Here is a 15,177-nt window from a genome sequence, read left to right on the forward strand (position 1 = left end):
CACTGTTGCAGTCATTACATTTGGGTAATCTGCTGGCAGGTTGCCCTCAGTCTGCCTGAATAACAAAGTCTTGGGTCCTGCGTCAGTTGCTGTCTCCTCTTCCATGACTCCATGACGTCAGGTCATCAGGGGTATAAAACATGCAGCCGACGCCATTTTATTCAGTTTTTCTTGCCCCAGATGTCAGGTGCCCCCCAAATAGGGATCAAATATATATATATAAATAAACAGTAAATATTTATATGCATTTTTAGAAACAAACTTTACCTTCAACTAAAAGCAAATACACCACAAAGGCTTTTGAGTATAGTGAAGGAAAGAAAAGGTATACAATGGGGGATGGCGGGTGGGTAACTCGGACTGCAACAGTGAATACACTCGAAGATCTACATTTATGGTAAGTGTACACAACTGTACTATGTTCTTTGTCTTTCACTGTTTCAGTCATTACATTTGGGTAGAATCCCAAAACTATGGATGGAAGGATGGAACTAAACAGCATTAGGAGCAGCTATAAGGCCCTGCAGGACTGCAGTGGCAAAGCCTGCCCTGGATTTTGAGAAGAGAGGTAAATGATAATGCTTTGTAAAGGTATGAACAGAGCTCCAAGTAGCAGCTTCTATAATATCTTTGGTTGGGACCCCTCTGAGAAAAGCTGCTGAAGTAGAGGCAGCCCTGGTGGAATGTGATCTGATCCCCTTGGGCACAGGTTTACCATGGTGCACATAGCAGAAACTAATGCAGTGGCTTGTCCATTTAGAAATAGTCTGCTTTGATATAGCCTTCCCCTCTGATCCTGCAGCAAATGCTACCAGTAGTTGCTCAGACTTTCGTAGAGATTTGGTCCTGTTTAAGTAGAATTAGTTGTCTGTGTACATCCAATGAATGCAGAATCTGCTCCCCCTTGTTCTGCGGATTTGGGTAAAATGTTGGCAGGTGAATGGTCTGGTTAAGAGCCACACTGGATACCACCCTTCGGCATAAATGAAGGATTGGTCCTGAGGGACACCCTGTCCGGGTAAAATGTAATGAAAGGCTCCACTGCCATGAGGGCCTGTAGTTCAGAAACCCTTCTCGCTGAAGTGATTTGCCAAAAGAAAAGCTGTTTTCCAAGATATAAATTTTATATCCGCAGTAGCTGCTGGTTCAAAAGGAGACAGGGTGAGTTTTTCCAGTGCAAAATTGAGGTCCCCATGCAGGAATTGGTGCTCTTCTGGGAGGCCTTAAATGTTTGGCCCCTCTAAGATACTGTTTAAGCAGTGGATGAGAAAAGTGGGGAGACTCTGTGTTGTAATGAGCCGAGATGGCAGAGGCATGGATTTTTATTGAAGAAAAAGATAGGCCCTTGTCAAGCATCTCAGTTAAATATTGTAAAATCTGAGGAATATTGGGCTTTGCTGCGTCTATTCCTTGTGCTTGGTTCCAAGCACAAAATCTCTTCCATTTATCAGCATAAGATTTTCTAGTACTAGGCCTTCTGGCTTCCAAAATAACATCCATCACAGATTTACTGAGAGGTGTGGTTTGAATAATTAGTTGATTAGCCATGCTGCAAGATTCAGAGTTTGGAGCTGAGTGTGCAGAATTTGATAGTTCTGCTGAGACAGCAGATGAGGTATTTGAGGCAAGTACCATGGAGGAAGATGTGACATGTTCCTTAGAAGTGGGTACCAGTGCTGGCGACGCCAGTCCGGAGCAATTAGGATCATTTTTGTTTTTTCCTGTCTGACATTTAGTAAGACCTTGGAGAGAAGAGGCAGAGGGGGAAAGGCAGAGACTGATAGGTTTTTCCAGCTGAAGGATAGAACATCTACTTTCCATGCTTTTTTGTGATGAGCTCTTGTGCAGAATTTGTCCAATTGATAATTTTGGGGAGAAGCGAACAGATCTATGTCTGGCCCCCCCCCCATTTCTGTGTTAAGATGCTGAAGATTTGTGGATCCAGTTTCCATTCATGCGGGTCCATAAGATTTCTGCTTAGGTCGTCTGCCAGAGTATTTTGCTTCCCTGGCAGGAATTGAGCTTGGAGATGTATTTGGTAAGTCAAGGCTGTGTTCCGCAAGGCCATGGCTAGTCTGCAAAGGGGGGTAGGAATGTGTACCCCCCCCTGCTTATGTACCACATAACTGTGGTGTTGTCCATCTTTATCAGTAGTTGTCCTGGATGAAGCAAGTCCTTGAAGGCTGTCAGAGCATTCTGAACAGCTAGCATTTCTTTCTGGTTGATATGCAGATGCATTTGGTTTGGGCTCCATTTGCCCTGAAAGCATCTCCCTGCCAGGTGGGCCTCCCAAGCATAGTCTGATGCGCCTGTTTTTAGGGTTTGGGTGGCAGGGGGTAGAGTGCAGTGCATGACAGTACCTTGTTTTGGTGACATGTCTCTGCCCACCAAAGAAACTCCTGTTGTAGGCAGGGAATGAGAGGAATCATTGTTTCCAGGCTGTGACAATGTTGACTCCATAAACTTTTTAGGTATCATTGAAGTTTCCTCATATGCAGTCTCGCATATGGAATTAGTAGAATGCAGGATGCCATGAACCCCAAAGCCTGCAGAATTTGTTTTGCAGATAACCGAGTTCTTGTTGCCATTTGTTTGAAGTATGTTGTCAGTTGCCTTTGTTTGTCTGGTGTGAGGTAAGCCATCTGGGCAGTTACATTCAAGCTTGCACCCAGGAATGTAATTATTTGAGAGGTTACCAGTTGTTATTTCTTTTCATTTATGGTGTACCCTAGGCATGCCAGAAGCCTTTTTACAAATGCCAGATGTTGTGTCCTTGTCCTCTGCTTGAATGAGACAGTCGTCCAGATAAGGATAAATTTGAATGCTTCTTTGTCTGCAGAATGCAATTACTGGTGCCAGGCACTTTGTAAAGACCCTGGGGGCAGTAGATAAGCCAAAGGGCAGTGCAGAGAATTAGTAATGCAAAAAACCTGCTTTGAAGCGGAGGTATCTTCTGCATGATTCTCTTATTGGGATATGCAGGTATGCCTCTTTTTTTAAGTCTAGAGTTACTAACCAAGCATTCTTTCCTAGCATAGGCAGTAGCTGTTGTAAAGTCAGCATTTTGAATTTCGGAATGTCCAGGAACGTGTTCAGAATCGATAAGTCTAGTATTGGGTGCCATGAATTGTCTTTTCTGGGTACCAGAAAAGTCTTGAATAAAAACCTTGTCCTTTTTCCTTTTCTGGTACCGGTTGGATAGCCCCCATATCCATGAGGGACATGACTTGTTTCTCGGCCTTTGCCCACTGATTTTGTGGCAGATCCAGCCATCTGTTTGGAATTGGCAAAGTATGGAAATTAAATCTGTAGCCCTGGGATACTATATTTAATGCCCACTTGTCCTGGGTAATTAACTGCCAATTTTGAGCATGAAGTGCTAGTTTTCCCCCCAAGGGGGCTGCCAAAAGATAAGTGCTTGGTGATGGTAGAGGGAAGTCATTGAGACTGCTTACTGTAGGGTTGTGCTTGGTTTCCTCCAGATTTGGAGGTGGAGGCACCCCATTACTTTGACCTGTAAGAACCCTGTGATTGATATCTGGAGCCTTTTGAGCACCTGGATTTGCCCTGACTGTCTCTGTTGGACACAGGAAAGGACCACTTTTTAGTAGGCCAGTGTCTACTGAACCTGGGTGTCTGCACTTGCAAGAAATCTTTTACAGTTTGCATAGATTTAGCTTTGTCTTCCATTTTCTTTAAAACATCTTCTGCCTTATTACTAAACAGAGAATCATGCTGCAAAGGGGCATCCAACAATTTGGCTTTAACATGATCAGGCAGATTTTGCTCCTTGAGCCAGGCATGCCTTCTTAATCACAGATACAGTAACGGCGGCCCTACAAGAGGCCACCAAGGAATCAAAACCACATTGCAAAGTATGCTTTCCAACCTGTTCTGCTGAATGCAATAAATCCTGTAACTCTATTTTCCACACAATCAGAAATCAACATAATTTTCTGTTTCAGCAAGCCCATGACATGCTGTTGATATTTAAGCATATGAAACTGGCAGTTTAAAGCCCTGATTGCCAAGGTTATAAACCTTCTTATGCCATCTATCCAGCGCCCTGGAATCTCTATCAGAAGGGGTAGGATTTTTGGCTGTAGAAGCCTTTACACCCTTGGGACCCTGAGAGATAGTCTCAGGATCATCAGCAGCAGGATTTTTGAAAAGACTGGCTTAGGAGAAGCTTCGTCGTCGGTTTTGGACCCCGACAGTCTGTCTCTCTCTTTTTCTTTGCATTTTTTGTGAACTCCGGAAGTCGGATTGCTAACAGACGACATTTCAGGACAGTTCAATCTTGAACCAAAATATTTAGAAGCAAAGATATACCGAAGCTTAATAGTTTTGTTGTTGTTTGTCTTTTCGGCTTTTCTCGGTTAGGGGGTCGCCACAGTGGAACGCCAATCCACTAATGACTGGCAATCGATTTTTATGGTGCCAAGTTGCCTGCCCAATGTCCAACCTTCAGCGAAGGCATGCCCATTCACTCATGTCTTTCGAAGGCCACTTGACCGGGGAGGACATGCAGACTCCACACAGAAGGCACTCCAGCCGCTTAATAGTGCGTTGGTTAAATTTAGCACAAAACCGAGAGCAAGGCACATTGTGATCAGGGCCTAGGCAAGGAATACAGTACAAATGAAAATCCGTAGGAGGTATTTGCTTCCCACAAGTAATGCAATTATTAACTTTTACTGACATTGGTAAGGAGCAACGGGGTACTTAGCTTTAGCTTGAAGACTTCGGTTCTGAAACTCGAATGCGAAAAGTTCAGGAGTCGGCCGACCGGCACTTGCAAACTGCTTCTGCTTCAGGCACCTCGCGGCAAGAAAGATGGAATAAAATGGCATCGGCTGCATGTTTTATACCCCTGACGACCTGACGTTATGGAAGAGGAGACCGCAACTGACGCAGGACCCAAGACTTTTGTTATTCAGGCCGACTGAGAGCAACCTGCCAACAGATTACCCAAATGTAATGACTGCAACAGTGAAACACGAAGAACATCAGCATAGTCATCATGAACTAAACAGTGAAGAAATAACCCTAAACACCACAAGGAGGATGGAGGGTAGGTGCGGTTACTGGAGCAGTGAGGTACTTGAACATCTAAAGTCATGTACAACTTGCACAACTGCGCTATTTTCACTATTCTCACTGCTGCAGTAGCTTTTAAGTTATAAGAGTTGACTACCAAAGCCTATTCAACCTGAAAGGAGGAAGGATATGGCCCAAGAGCCAATAGCATAACGGTTCTAGCAAAGCCAGTCAAAAGAATCCAGTGTGTGTGTGTGTGTGTGTGTGTGTGTGTGTGTGTGTGCGTGTGCGCGTGTATTTACACACACATACATACACACACAAAAACATTATATGTATACATAGAGAGACAGAGATAATTATTTACACACAGACAAATGAAACATATGTACTTGCCATGATGTTTGATTTGTGTTGTCTTCTTCCATCCTGCTCAATAGATGGGTTATCAGATCAAATCAGACCAGACCTCAGCAGGTTTTTTCAAGCTCTTGGATCCAGGCCCTGTCTCCTTCCCTACCCACAGTCCTCTTCTGCCCTATAATACCCTCAGATTGAGTGTGTCCATCTATACATAGTACTTTATCTTAGAAAGACCACAAAATATGGAACAACATAAGACAGAAAGATGGGGAATCAGCTGTATGCTGAATTAAACACAAGGTCAGGTGCATTCAATCAGATGAGAGCCACTATTTCACAATTCAGGTAAGGGGGGAGGGGTTGAGCCAGACGGAAGAGGACAACACAGAACTATCATTATGGTAAGTACATAACTTTTGTATCCAATGTTGTCGTTTCAGTCAGACTCAATGGATGGGACAGATTCCCCATCTACTAATAACCCCAGGTGGTTATAGCTGCTAGGTGAATCTTAACTGTTGAGAAACTACCTCTTACCTATAACAATCCACCAAAAAGTCCAAAATGTATGGCAAAGGTGCTGAAAAACAGTCTAAAACTTTGAAGGATGCCCAGACAGAAAAACCTCTTCCATTTGCTTTTAAACTAAGCTTTCCTCTTATTTGGTTTCTGTGATGAAAATAAAATGTAGACAACTTAAGTGGAAAACCTGGCATTCCTGGCCATCACTACAATTGAAGGAAAAGTGGTTAATTTCAGGGCTTTCAAGTCACATTGAGGCTTTCTGGACGGATAAGACAAAGGGTCTGGAAGGGGATCTAGCACCCAGTGAGGGTGTTTCAGATAGGCCAGCAGAAGGGGAATCAGGCCTGCAGAGGCAATGAGGAGGCAATGTGAATTACTGTCGCCTTCCACCTTAAGGCGTTCTGTAGAAATCTAGACGAAGGGGTAGAAATGCATACAGCGGACCATCTGTGGACAAGAGCATCCACCAGTACCTGTTCCTTTGGGCAGATCAGGGCAAAGTAGCTGCTGCACTTAGTGTTCAGGTGAGAGGTGAAAAGAACGCAGGATAGCCAGCCCCGGTGACTGAAGATCATAACTGCCACTGACTGTTTGACAGACCACTAATGAGACAGAAGGATTGACCTAATCAGTTTGTCTGACAAGACAATGGAACTCCCTGGGATGTGCAATGCTACTAGAAAGCAGTGAGAAGACATTAACCACTACCATACCTTCATGGCTTCCCAATGGGTTCTCCCTTACTTGCCAATATACCAGACTACTGCCATGTTGTCCATCCGGATGGATATCACATCCTTGAGGAGGAGTCCTGGAATGCCTACAATGCTAGGAAGACTACCTTCATCTCCAAGATACCGATACCTGGCCTCTGTCATCACCCATGTGCCTTAAAACATCTTCCCTTTTTAATGCCCCACCCCCACCATTCCAGAAATGAGGCATTCATAATTACAGTGGCTGCTGGTGGAAAAAGTTTAGGGCCAACCCGATCATACTATCAAAGAGGTCAACCATCAAACAATGCAACTCTTGCATATCCATGCAAGATGTATGGGGAAATTGAAGAAGGTGATTCATCATCGATCACTGGACAGAGTTCACTGCAGGACTCTCATGTAAAATCTTGTCTGAGACACCAATGTGACTGAAGCAGCCATTGAGACCATAAGATGGAGGATTAACCTTGCTGAAAGGTTTGAAGAAGATAGAACCTTGGAAGCTTAGTGACAGGAACAAAGAAAGTACAGTTGTGTACATTTACTGTAAATGTAGAGATTCAAGTGTATTTACTGTTGCAGTCCTGACTTGTGGGATTTCCTGCTGTGAAAGCCCTTGGCTGGCCCGACTACCAGAGGAAAAAATCTCCCTCCTCCAACAGCTGACAGATGCCCTGACTGACAAGTATATAGGGACAGCCACAGTCATGATATCAGTTTTTTCTTGCCCCCCCCAAAGATAGGAGCCCCTCCCCAAGATGGGTCAAAGTAAAGTAAAGGACCTACGACAGAGAACCTAAGCAAGGGAAGAGGCAAATAAGGAGGGGAGTCCCTTTTCTTCAGAAGAAGTTAGTACCAGACTACTCTGTAGACTAAGGGGAGGAGGAGGGTAAGAAGACTGCGACAGTGAATACACTTGAATATCTTCATTTATGGTAAGTGTGCACAACTGTACTATTATCTTCATGTTTCACTGTTGCAGTCCTGACTTGTAGTATGATTCCCAAAGCTGAAATGGAGGGTGGAAGATAGATTAGGGAGAGGACACGATGCCCTAAAGAATGTCAGTGGTGAATCCTGTTGTAGACCTGGAAAAGGGTGCTAAGTGGTAGTGTTTGATTAAAGTATGCACAGATGACCAGGTAACAGCTTCCAAAATGTCCTTGGTAGGGACTTTGTTTAGAAAGGAAATAGAGGTAGCAGTAGCCCTAGTAGATTAAGTCCTGACAGCCTTAGGTGGCTTCTTACCATGATGGCTGTAACAAAATTAAATACAGCGAGATTCATTTGGAGATAGTCTGTTTGGAAACTGGTTTTCCTCCAGAACTGGTAGCAAAGTCCACAAAGAGTTGGTCTGATTTTCTCAAGGTTTTAGTTTCATCAAGACAGTAATGGAGATGTCTATGAACATCCAAGGAAAGAAGGATTTTTTCTCCCTGGGTTTGAGGATTGGGAAAGAAGGCAGGCAGGTGTATGGCTTGATTCAAGGGTGTGTCTATCACCACCTTGGGTATAAAGGAAGGGTTAGTCCAGAGGGAGGCTCTGTCTAGATGGAAGATGAGTAAGGGCTTCACCACGAGTGCCTGCAGCTCAGAAACTCTTCTAGCAGAAGTGATAGCCAGCAAAACAGCAGTCTTCCAAGTTAGAGACTAAGTTAGCAGAAGCCTTTGGTTAGAAAGGAGGCAGAGTTCGTTTTTCCAGAACAAAAGTTAGATCCCATGGAGGGGTAGGTTGTATCTGGGAGGCCTGGTGTGAATCACTACCCTAAGAAAGTGTCTGAAAAGGAGGTAAGAAAAGACAGGCGGAAGACGCTGGGACCAAAGAGATTCAAAATACTACTGCATCTTTCTCATGTAGATTCCTTCTAGGGGTAACATGAGAATTAAAGATGCCATAAGACCCAAACTCCTGAGGTATTCCCTTGCAGTGACCGACATCTGAGTGACATCTGAGTGGAAAACTTTAGAAACAGATCAAAATAAAGATCTATTTTTTTCCTGTTGAAGAAACACTCTGAACTGAGGTGTCTAGCTGACATCCCAAAAACAAACTTCTGTGTGAGGGAGTCAAGAAAGACTTTTGAATGTTCTCTTGGAATCCCAGCTCATGTAAAAGACAGATTCCTGACACGTTGAAAAAAATAAGACTAAAGACAAGCAAGTCTTCTAAATATGAAAAAAAAGTAGAAGTGGATACCCTGTAGACCGCAATGAGCTAGAACTGGAGCTAGACACTTTGTGAACAACCATGGAGCAGTGAATAGTCCAAAGGGTAAGGCAAAGAAATGATAATGCTATCCAGACGCACAACAACTTAAGAAACTTCTGCAGTCTGGATGAATAGGGGTGTGATAACCATCTTCCAAACCTAGTGTTTCCAGGAATCTTTAAAGAGGGAATTTAGGCGCTATCACAACAGGTTCAGGAAAGAAAGATCCACAATTGGTCTCCAAGAATTTTTTTTCTTTGGTACTAGGAACATCCCTGAATACAAACCCTTCCCCACCTTGGAATGAGGAACTGGTTCTATCACCACTTACGACAGCATGTGATGAAGAGTTTGAACTGGAGGTGGATCAAGAGAGTCTGATCTGGATGATGAGGAGTGACCACTTGAAAAGAAGGAATTTCCTCCCACTGTCATCTGTAACCCTGGTGAATGACTTTCAGAACCCATTTGTCTGAAATAATCTGTTGCCCAACAGAAAAATGAAAATTCAGATTTTCTGGTAGAAAAAAGGGGCCAGGTTGGAAGGGAACCACAAGGTCTCTCTAGTTATTCTGACTTGTTGGACTGTCCCCATTTTGGGAGTTTCAAGACTTCTCCTTTGACATTCTAAGAGTATGCAAGGTTTCACCAAAAGAGAAATCCTCTGGAGGGGAAGCAGAATGGAATTGAGTCCTCTGCATCAGAATCCTCATAGACAGATAAGGGTGAATCCTGGTCATCAGAAGAAACAGAAATTTCAGAATCCTGATCAGAAGAATCATAGCCAAATTCAGTCCTAGGTCTCTTGGGGGGGGGGGGGTTGACTTCCCCTGATTAAAGTAATAAGGTCCTTCAGCCATTCTTATTTGTTTTTTAGGCATAGAGGCCTGACCATGCGGTCTGGGCATCAGTTTTCTAGGCATGGATCGAGTTTTAGGTCTTGAAGAAGAAGATGGCATCAGTTTAATATGCAAGTCAATAAGCCTGAATATACCCTCAGAAGCCGGTGCCTGCACAGCGGCTCCGGACCCATCCAAGGTAGACACATCCACAGGTTCCACAGTTGAAGCATCTCACGGCATACCGGACTCTGAATGGGTCTCAGTAGAGGCCTGCAAATCAGAAGTAGCAGGTATCAGTGGCTGCGAAAACACCTTACTGAGTACCGGCGAACTGGCAACTAGCTTAGGAGAAGCATTGTCGGCAGCTTTGGACCTAGGCAGCCTGTCTCTGTCTTTATCTTTCATTTTTTCAGAATGTCGGTAGTCGGGTGACTTACCGAAGCCGTATCTGGATAATTGAACAGAGTACCGAAATATTTAGAAGCGTAAATATACAGACGACGAATATTTTGTTATTTAAATAAGGCACAAAACCAACAGCGAGGTATGTCGGGGTCATGGCCTAGGCAAGGAATACAGTACAAATGAAAATCTTTGAGGTATTTGCTTTCCACAAGAAATACAATTATTGACTTTTACTGACATCGGTTAAGAGCAAGAAAAAGTTTCCCCAACGGGGTTACTTAGCTTTAGTTGAAGACTTCAGTTCTGAAACTCGAAAACTCCAGGAGTCTGCCGACCGGCACTTGCAAACTGCTTCTGCTTTGGGCACCGCATGGCAAGAAAGACTGTTAAAATGGCATCTGATGCATGCTTTATACCCCTGACAACCTGACGTCATGGAAGATGAGACAGCAACCGACGCAGGACCCAAGACTTTTTTAATCAGGCCGACTGAGGGCTACTGCAAGCAGATAACCCAAATGTGATGACTGCAACAGTGAGACATGAAGAACATCAGCCCTTTCCATAATCTCAAAGGCTGACAGACTCAGAGAGGTGTTGACCAGTCCTACTGGGGCCCCCAGCAAACGTAGGTCTTGAGTGCTCTCGGATCCATGCCTCAAGAATGGAATTAGACCCAAACTATCCAAGGGGCAGGGATGGATCTGACAACATCGAAGTCGATCCTGGCCCCATGTACCAGAGTCTGACACTTTGCTGCCAGGACTCTTTCCAATCCCAGGGTTTTGGAGTGGAACTAGTCAAGGATATAGTTAGCGAAGAACACATCATCTTCGGATCAGATGCAACACCTCTTGGGGATTTCAGATCCTGGGACTCTGAAACAACTGGATTGATTGGAGAAGGAAGAAAAATAGTTTTGGATGTCACAGGAAGACTCATGGATCCGATAGGGGGTGGACCTGGTAAGAACCCCATCTTTATCTGAGCACAGAAATTTTTGCATCATCCTATCCACATCCGCTTCCGATAAGCTTCTGGAGGACCTGGAGGAGGTAGTGGATGGTGATCTAGAATGTTTCTTAGGTGTCTGAAGTAATAGAGAATGCAGAGTAGGTGATATGGGTTTGACTTCTGCGAAAAGTACCGGGGGACTTGGGTGGGAGCATCTTCTATGCTCCAAAGGAGCAGATTTGCTAGTTTTGGAGGGGGTTTGACCACCAGAAGCTGATGTAGAAGTGAGTTGTTTTGCAAATCGGCCACAGCTCTTGGATTGAAGATGGAACATAGTACATGCAGTGTCCAAATGACAGACTCCAAGACAATATATGAACTTTTTGTGGGCATCTGAACTGCAGATTATATGTCCACAAGAAGTGCATTTCTTAAATCCTGTCAGTTTAACTGGCATTGTGGGTAACCAATCAAGGGTAACAAAAATAAGTAAAAACTTTTTTTTTTTTTTAAAGACAGAAAAAGGAGGAAAGGGAGAAAAAAAGGATTAATTACCAGTGACGGTAATTTAAAGATTTACATTATATGATAAAAAGGATAAGCAGAAATACCAGCAATGGTAATAAAGATTTACTATCAAGAATATTAAGAAGAATACAAAAAGTCCTAATGTCCTGCCAGAAAAAGTACAGTTTTGTACCTACCATAAATGTAGATGTTAGAGTGCTAATACAGCTGCAGTAATCACAGATGGGTTCTCTGCAGTCAGGCGGGTCCTCGGTCGGCCGAATTCCAAAGTCTAGGTCCGGCGTCGGTTGGTGTCGCTTTCTCTCCTGACGTCAGTGAGGCCAGAGTATATAAGACACAGCCGACGCCATGTTCTTCAGTCTTTCTTGCCCCAGATGTCAGGTGCCCCCAGAAGGAAGGCAATACATATATACACATGCAATGCAATATAATCCAAAATCAGTAGTTGCAAGCAAATAAACCATAGAAGGATAACCCAGTCAGGTTGTATGAAGAGGGGGTTAGGCCCCATGCCTTTACCAAGTGGGGAAGGCGGGAGGGTAACCTGTACTGCAGCTGTATTAGCACTCGAACATCTACATTTATGGTAGGTACAAAACTGTACTATGTTCATCGTGCATACAGCTGCAGTAATCACAGATGGGTAGAGTCCCAAAGCTACACACAGGGTGGTAGGTACTAGGTGGAACTGGGATGAGCCAGAATGCCCTGCAACACAGCAGTGGCAAAGCCTGCTCTAGTTTTGGAATATAAAGGCAGGTGGTAGTGTTTTGTGAAGGTATGTACAGAACTCCAAGTGGCTGCCTCCAAAATGTCTTTGGTAGGAACTCCTCTGAGGAAGGCTGTAGAGGTAGCTGTGGCCCTGGTGGAGTGGGATCTGATGCCTGTGGGAACAGATTTCCCATGATATGAACAACAAAACCGTATGCAGTGGCCTATCCACTTTGAAATTGTCTGCTTGGTCACTGGCTTCCCTTGAGCCCCTACAGCATAGGACACAAAAAGTTGTTCTGATTTCCTGAAGGACTTTGTTCTGTCCAAATAATAACGTAGCTGCCTATGGATGTCTAAAGAGTGTAGCAGCCTTTCCCCTTTGTTTTGAGGATTGGGGTAAAAGGTAGGTAAGTGTATGGCTTGGTTTAAAGCTATCCTGGATACCACTTTAGGCATAAACGACGGGTTGGTACGAAGGGAAACCCTGTCCTGATGGAAGATGAGGAAGGGCTGCACCGCCATGAGGGCCTGTAGTTCCGAAACCCTACGAGCTGAAGTGATGGCCAGAAGGAAGGCTGTTTTCCAGGACAAATATTGCAAATCTGTTGAGGCAGCTGGTTCAAAAGGAGGCAATGTTAATTTTTCTAGAATGTAATTAAGATCCCAGGCTGGTATTGGTTGTTTCCTTGGTGGTCTTATATTCTTAGCCCCTCTGAGGAACTGTCGTAAGAGTGGGTGAGAAAATAAAGGTGGATCCGTGTTGAATTCTGCAGAAATGGCTGAGGCATGGATTTTTATGGAAGAAAATGAAAGTCCACTGTTCAGCAGCTCAGCTAGATACTGTAATACCTGAGGCAAATTCAGTTTTCTAGGGTCCTGGCCTTTTTTCTCATTCCAAGAGCAAAACCGTTTCCATTTTGCGGTGTAAGCCTTTCTAGTAGATGGCCTTCTGGCCTCCAAAATGACATCCTGCACCTCCTTGGAGAGTAGGGTCTGTTGTGGTGTTAAGGAATTTTCCATGCAGCGAGATTGAGTGTTTTCAGCTGACTGTGAAGAGTTTTGTAGCTGGGCTGAGTCAGCAGAAGAGGCATTAGAGGTAGGGACCAGGGAGGAGTATGTGTTAGACTCCTCAGGAGCGGATACCAGTGTTGCCTTGGCCAATCTGGAGCAATCAGTATCATCTTCGGTCTGTCCGCTCTTGCTTTCAAGAGCACCTTGGGCAGAAGAGGCAGAGGTGGGAAAGCGTAAACTGTCCATGCTGTCCAACTGAATGAAAGGGCGTCCACTCTCCAGGTCTTTGAATGAAAGGTCCTCAAACAAAACTTTTCCAATTGAGGATTCCTGTGGGAGGCAAAAAGATCTATGTCTGGCCTCCCCCACGCTTGTATTATCTCTGTAAACACTTGAGGATGCAACTTCCATTCATGTGGATCTGTCATATTTCTGCTTAGATTGTCTGCCAGCGTGTTTTCCAATCCTGGCAAGTACTGTGCTTGAAGTTCAATTTGCCATTCCAGAGCCAAGTTCCAAAGAGTCATGGCTAGTCTGCACAAGTGGTATGAATGTGTTCCTCCTTGTTTGTTTATGTACCACATTACTGTGGTGTTGTCTGTTCTTATCAGTAATTGTCCTGGATGCAGGAGGTCCTTGAAAGCTGTAATTGCATTTATTACTGCTAGCATTTCTTTTTGATTGATGTGAAGGTGCTTTTCCTTTTGGGTCCATTTTCCCTGAATGCACCTGTCTGTCATGTGTGCCCCCCAGGCGTAATCTGTGGCGTCTGTTGTGATGACTTGATTTGCTTGAGGCTTGCAGAATGGGAGACCTGTGTTTGCTTGGCATGCTTGGGCCCACCATAGAAATTCCTTTTGCAAACATGGAATTATTGGTATTATTGTTTCCAAACTGTGACTGTGTTGAGACCATAGGTTTTTTAGGTACCATTGAAGTTTCCTCATATGCAACTTTGCACATGGGATTAAAAGAATGCAAGATGCCATGAAGCCCAGAGCCTGCAGGATTTTCCTTGCAGTAAGCCTGGTACATTTTGCTAGTATTTTGAAGTACTGAGTTAGTTGCCCCTGTTTTTCTGGCGTAAGATAGGCCATCTGGGTGTTTGTGTCCAAGTTGGCACCCAAGAAAGTTATTTTCTGAGATGGTGTTAGCCTGGATTTCTCTTTGTTGATTGTGTATCCCAGAGAATGCAGTAACCGTGTTACATAGGCCAGATGTTCCAGAAGTATGTGCTTGCTGTCCGCTTGGATCAGGCAGTCGTCCAAATAAGGGTACATTTGTATCCCTTGAAGTCTGCAGTAGGCAATCACTGATGCCAGGCATTTTGTGAATACTCTGGGCGCAGTAGATAAGCCAAAGGGCAATGCAGAGAATTGATAGTGGATTGAACCTGCAAGAAATCTGAGGTATCTTCTGCAGCTTTGTCTGATTGGGACATGCAGGTATGCCTCCTTGAGGTCCAATGTTACCAGCCAAAACTCCTTGCCCAGCATGGGAAGAAGCTGCTGTAATGTGAGCATCTTGAATTTTGGTGCAGTAAAAATGTGTTTAGGATGGATAAGTCCAAAATGGGTCTCCAGTCGGTTCCTTTCCTTGGTACCAGAAAAAGTCTGGAATAAAAACCTTGACCTTGTTCGTGAGTAGGTACCTCTTGAATAGCTCTCATGCCTATGAGTTTTGAAATTTGTAGTTGTGCCTCTGCCCTTTGATTGTGTGGCAGGTTTGGCATGTCTCTCATTTTTGGAAGAGTGTGGAATTGAAATTTGTAGCCTCTGTTTATAACATCCAGGATTCATTTGTCTGTTGTGGCAATATGCCAATTTCTTGCAAATAATGCCAGCTTTCCTCCCAAAGGTGCTGCCAGA

At 44.2% G+C, this 15,177-nt stretch overlaps 1 protein-coding gene across 1 annotated transcript in view; it reads right to left on the minus strand.

Moving 5' to 3' along the window:
* Positions 1-15,177, minus strand: part of WBP2NL (WBP2 N-terminal like) — a 965,291-nt gene that overhangs the window by 474,066 nt on the left and 476,048 nt on the right. The gene's annotated exons all lie outside the window — the stretch shown is intronic.

The sequence above is a fragment of the Protopterus annectens genome, chromosome 1.part1, assembly GCF_019279795.1.
Source record: "Protopterus annectens isolate FY-2018-M chromosome 1.part1, PAN1.0, whole genome shotgun sequence".
NCBI lineage: Eukaryota > Metazoa > Chordata > Ceratodontiformes > Protopteridae > Protopterus > Protopterus annectens.